Here is a 6,000-nt window from a genome sequence, read left to right as displayed (position 1 = left end):
AATTTTTATCTAAAATCAAGTCCAAGATCTCTCCATCTGTTCAATTCAACTCAATTATCCCAGAAACTTGGTGCCCTCATCAGTTTCTGAATAGTTTATGCGCACTGTATTTTGTTTGATTGATGGTTGGATCAAGTTCGATCCTGTGCAGAAAATTAAATCCAATTTTTTTAGCACTCAAAACATCACACATACAAGAAAGGAATTTGAGCAGCTATGCATATTGGAATATTCAGATCTGATAAGGAGAGCCTACGTGCATTTTAAGTCGATCCTTGACAACAGCTTATTAAATGGTAAGATGCTGAACTAAATAAAACAGGAAGTGCTTCATTGGATGCAACTGGTTTGGGAGCGGGATGGAGTCTATTTGCGTGTTCCTTCCTGTAGCGTGTTGGTTTTCATGTCGAACATGTACACGGTTCATTCACACACGTCATGTGTACATGTACATGTATATAGCCCATTTATATTGTACTGCAATGCGAATAAAACATTGCTTAAGTTTAATACTGGCAAAGAAATGCAAAACAAAATGTTCAGCATTTCACATATTCTGACAAGAATAATACTGGCTCTCAGCTTTTTGCGTTCAGCACGATCGCACAAGCAGAAATGATGACCCACACTATGGGCGGCGGGATCGAATCGCGGTTATGCACAGACTCCACAGCGTACATGTACATCTACGTACACGTGTCATGAGCTGAACAGTAGCTCTCATGAGTAAATCATGAATAATTCATGTTTGGACTCACCTACGAAAAAACAAAATAACTCGCAGCCCGAACTCGGGGCTTGCAAGTCTGAGCAGTTTGGATGCGGTCGAGTCCGAAAGTGGCACGATTTAGCCGTTTTGCAAGGGATGCAATTTCCAAATGGCTTCTTTTCTGGGCACTGAAATTTCCTTGTTTTAGGGGTGGTCTGCTTTCGGTGAGAATTTGTCTCCGATTCATCAGTTGACCCACTAAAAATTGAAACGAGAATGAAAGAGGACATGACAAACATGATTTTTCTGTCCAGCCTGGACACCCTTGAGGGCTCTGAGTTTTTAAAATAATTTTGAAATATAAAGTAATATCATTGGTGTCAATGGGAATTTATTTGCAGGGGTCAGTTAGCGGATAGCACCCGTAAAAGCTGCTCCTTTCATTTGCTACGTATGCACGGCTGTCTGAATCGTGCAAATGTAATGAGCTGTGTAGTGGACTTTTCAAAATTGTGTACCACCATGTGTTACCTTTAAGAATGGAATATCTTTACATAAATGCACAGTTAAAATATCAGTGTCATGTCCTTTGTAAAAAATACAAATATTCGCAGTCACTTTTGAAGAATATTAGCCGTGAAACGTAGGCTTTCGTGTGTATAAATGAGGGTACAAAAATGGTTTTAGTGGATCCAAATCTGGGCCGGCAGAATCTTCTTGATAGCAGAAAGATAGATAGGCCTATGTCATATATCCGGCCAAACAATAAGTTTTTACTTTTCAAGTCGGTGCAAAACAGTCAAGTGCACCCAAAATATTTCGTTATCGCAGGTTTAGACTTCGTGAGATTAACCGAGAAAACTGCCGTATGTGTTTGTGAAAGACTATTTGTGATTGGTTGATTGACATATTCTCTCTAATACTGGCCAATCAAATGATATCAGAGATACGTGTAAATTTGTGTGACCAAAATCGGGAACGCAGACTTTGCTTTGAAGGAAACCTAGTGAATGTTGGTCGTGTACTGGGGAACCAGAATTACCATTCGTTACGCAAAAATGTTAACACTAGCTGCCGGGATCGCTGAGTGAGTAGTGCATAAAACTTTACTAGTAAAATTTTGCTTGGCCCAGCAGCAAAAATGTTGGTATTAAACGGATGTTTAATCCTTTTCGTGAAGAATTGTAAGTCTCAATTTCATCCAGTTATTGCGAAACAGTTAGGTGCGCTTAAAAAAGAGGCCTGCGATTTCGTGAGAAACACTAAGTAAGTTTGCGTCCAAATAAATTGTTGAGAAATTGTCGATCATCGCCGAAACATAACTTTATTGATAGAGAAAAACGTCAACTATCTACTCACCAAACCATTTCGACCCGCAAATGAAGCACCGGGTTTCTTAACAGGTTGAAGGGACACTACTGTATTCTCGTTTTTTCTTGCGAACTCCCATGTACTCGCGAGATCGTTTTTGCGTGCAAATGGAATTGCCAAAAAAGCTCATTAACGGGGGGTGGGGTGGGCCTGCGTGTTTTCTGGGGTGCACCCACAGACCAATTCCGCCAGCTAAGTCACGTGACCGTTAGCGGGTTTCAAACATCAACGAACACGGCGTCCATAGTAAAGTGTGTCATAAATGTTGTTTACATACAACAATGCCAGCTTTCGGTAGGCCTACAGTGTTGAGCATGTCAGTGTTCTAGTACTTTACCAACCGTTGGCTTCATTTGTTGGTAAATATCACCTTTAACACACTTTGCTATTTGAAGACGCCGTTTTTTGCTGGTGTTTGTTACCCCCCGTGGGTCACGTGACTTAGCGGGGACAATCGGTCTACTGTATGCCCTGTTGGATGTACATGTACATGTACTGTGTGGTATAGGTTTGGAGTACAATACTACAGAACAGGGTGTAATCACTCAACCATACATTTCTAGATGATGAATAGCACTGCACTGCATGGCCATTGTCACTCCTGCTGATGGTCTCCGCAGGCAACTCATTGAAGTATCGCTACCCGATGCATACATATACAGTACACAATACTAAACTGCAGGAAGCTGCACGCCCGTTCAGTGAGTAAATTACTTTACTGTGCGCCGGCATTCGACTTTTGCTCTGAACTCCCTGCAGATTTTTGTCAGAAGTGGCCACGTCAAACCGAAAGTTGGAAGTTCCAATTGCACATTGGCTACTGTAAGTAGTTGAAGTTGCGAGTTTCATCTGGGCGCCCAGCCAATAAGGAAAAAGGTGAGTACGCATTGCCTGTTAATTCTAAGTTGTCAGAGTGAAACTTCTCGGGCCTATTGCCTTTGTGACATGAAACGCGTGTGATCGGGAGAGTACTGTGTGGGCGAGTGCCGCGATCAGCTCCTTCAGTGGATCCATACTACATTTATGTTGTACGTGGGACTGTAGGGGTGTGTGTGAGTTTGTTTTTGCATTCAATTGGGGACCCTGAACAATAGAGGATTATAAGGTCCCCGATTGACAACTGTGTACAAAACATATGGGTGGTCTTCTAAAAAAGTGAAAAGTGCAAACAAAAGAGGAACAATAGGGGATCCCCAGTTGCAGGAAAATACGCGCTTGTGTGTGTGGGTGAATGTGTAGGTGGCTGAACCGATCCCAAGTCATTTACGTAGACCGAAAGAAATACATGTATCCCTTTTAAAATGTTGTATCTGTGACTTTAAGAATTCTTTCAGCTTACAGTGCTACCACAAGGAAAGAGTTCCTCTACTTTCACGGTAAAGGAATCAAATTTTCCCTTCTCACTTGTTTAGGATAATTATGTATCGCTTTCTAATGGCTAAGGCACTACAGTGAAATTCAGTGATGTGGCATATGGCATATTTCCTAATGGAAAATTGTACTCAAAGCCACTACTGAAAGACAAGTCGGTAATTTGCATTTTTTCCTCGACGTTATGCTGTGAATCCTGCACCTGCACGAGAACACTCTGAAGTTATATTAACTTACAAGAGCACTGACTTGTCATTCCCTGCAAAGAGAAACTTAGACATGTTTCTGGAACCAGAAATTTGGAATTCAGTGCGCGCAGTTGTAGAATGTAATGGAATGAGATGGAACGAAATCCAAATCCGCATTACGTACGTTGCAAATGTGGTCCGGAGGAACCCGAACGATAACTCCGTCCCCATGGGTGCGATCTTGCCACGACATACTGGTTCCCACATGGCGAGAGATTTCAACATACGACCATTTTTTAAGATTTAAATTATGACTATGTAGTCCACTGTTTACGTGCCACGCAGCTTTATACGTGCGCTTTTGAAATATGTGTGCAATTTATTTTACGTTTAGGGCTTACCCTGTTTAAATGCCCAGGGTCCTCGATCGTTTCTGACCGACCCTATTTTTGGTTTCCAACCTTGAAAAAAACAAACCCTTTCACCGACCCTGCGAAGAGGACCTTGCCTATAAAAAGTATAGCGTGGAGACTTGTACAAACACAGTGCTGAAAATGTACAGGTACATGTAATATAATTTCGCCTAAACATCAACGTAACGACGGTCAAAATCCATGGTACGGACCAGACCAAGCCAATGGGGACAGAAGGGTATTGTGCGACAAGCGCCCCCTACGTTCTATCTCTTCTCATTCAGTACTGTGTAGTGATGGCGTGCACATCCTTTGTTTCTTAGCTGTGTGAAGATGGACCACGATCCACGAACAGCTGGCAATAATTTTTATTGATAATTTATTAATTTCAACTTTGATTCGGAGTTTTCAAACCCGTATAACATATTTTTATATGGGACTTTCACATGTATCAGAAAAGTTAATTTTTGCGATGAAAATTGTCTTCGGGAGAGATATTTTATTTACCTGCAATTCCTTGTTGACTGTGCCCTGTCAACCTGCCAACGCGTTGCCCGCATACGCATTTGTGTGCGAAGCCGGTTGTGCGTGATGCATCTCCACGCACATTGAGTTTTGATCGAACGTGAAGAATTTTTGACTGTACGCGTAACCAAAAGCAATGGACAAAATTTGAATGGGACGTCACACTCGTTTTGTATGACGTTGTGGAAAAAAGTCATGTTGTAGGGAAGGATTTCCTTTAAACGGCTACAGTCGGAAGGTGAGGCCTTTGCGTTTATATTTCAGGGAAAAAACTCGATGTTGAAGGTGGGAGTTTTACAAATTAAATCGTTGTTATGCATGGAATTAAGGGTGTTAATTTGAGGATATCACAGTGCAGCGTCTGCATTATAAACGTGTTTGGATGCAGGATCCACAGCTGGGTCGAGAAGTTGAAATGGGAATTCTTTTCTAGAATTTTCATGAAACAAACGGCTGGTGTACATGCTGAAAATAGAACAAGTTCTTCAATAATCCTTGTAGATAATGGAAACGCTGGAGATTGTAACTTTACATGAAACAGTTCCTTATGAACACCCCCTTTAAATGAATGGAATAGGCTTACAGACCGTTGTGCACACATCACGCGAAACCCCTTCCGCCCCCCCCCCCAGACCGTGCGGTACCGTACACATACTGCAACCGATGCAGTACAAATGGGTGCACTGTACCAATTCAAGTTCCATTGGAAATAGGGTAGAACTCATGAATGTTTGGAGCCCCATGTCAGGCAACTGAAGTCCCCAAGGCCTCTCAAACAAAAGCAACATGTTGTTTGGTCCTTCAGATTTCTTCTGATTTTTAATTTTTAATAGGATAACCAATGAATTTTAAAATTATCCGCCCAAAACAACCCCCAAGTGTGAAAGTTCCTAAATCTTCAGCAGTCTGCAGCAGCCATTTCTCAAATGACGTCCTCACCTTTCTCAGTCTCTCCTTTATCTGCTTTGCCCCCAGATGGTGCCTCTGAATCTACAGAGATGATTCTGGACCATACTTACACAATCCCACAATTTCTTGGCCCAAACAGACCCCTCTTTTCGAAAGAATTTCTAGGGGCACCGTTTAAGCGCCTCGGCGCGGTGGAGAATTTTCCTTGAGTAGGGACACTGTACCCATACATGCTTGCACGCACAAACATACTCAATGTCTTGACACAGACTCGAATGAGGTATGGCGTTTTGTAGCACTAAAATATTTCTTTGTACACAGAAAAAAACACACTCATGGTAATCAATTATAAAATCAAGTGGCAAGTACAAGTGCACTTTGACTAGTTTATTCAGTCATATTATGGCAGCAGCATTAACCGACCACGTATACATGTATACAATTCCATGCCCTTGTGCACCATTTAGTTGAGAGTTAGCGCATACGCAGCCTATCACTTTATTGTGGATTTCGA

At 41.9% G+C, this 6,000-nt stretch overlaps 1 protein-coding gene across 3 annotated transcripts in view; it reads left to right on the top strand.

Moving 5' to 3' along the window:
* Positions 1-2,669: 2,669 nt before the first annotated feature.
* LOC110982046 (cGMP-dependent protein kinase 1-like) overlaps positions 2,670-6,000 on the top strand; it is a 102,143-nt gene continuing 98,812 nt past the window's right edge. Inside the window, exon 1 of one of the 3 annotated variants that reach the window (XM_087149100.1) lies at positions 2,670-2,956. The gene's annotated coding sequence lies outside the window, so the exon portion shown is untranslated. Of the gene's footprint in view, positions 2,957-4,730; positions 4,816-6,000 lie in introns of those variants that run through there. The other 2 variants (XM_022240183.2, XM_087149099.1) reach the window with 2 other exon arrangements.

This window comes from Acanthaster planci, linkage group LG19, assembly GCF_054643075.1.
Source record: "Acanthaster planci isolate LZ-2023a linkage group LG19, COTS_SCS, whole genome shotgun sequence".
In the NCBI taxonomy this organism is placed as follows: Eukaryota; Metazoa; Echinodermata; class Asteroidea; order Valvatida; family Acanthasteridae; genus Acanthaster; species Acanthaster planci.
The sequence above is the reverse complement of the archived record's forward strand: the minus strand, read 5'-3'. Positions and strand labels throughout refer to the sequence as shown.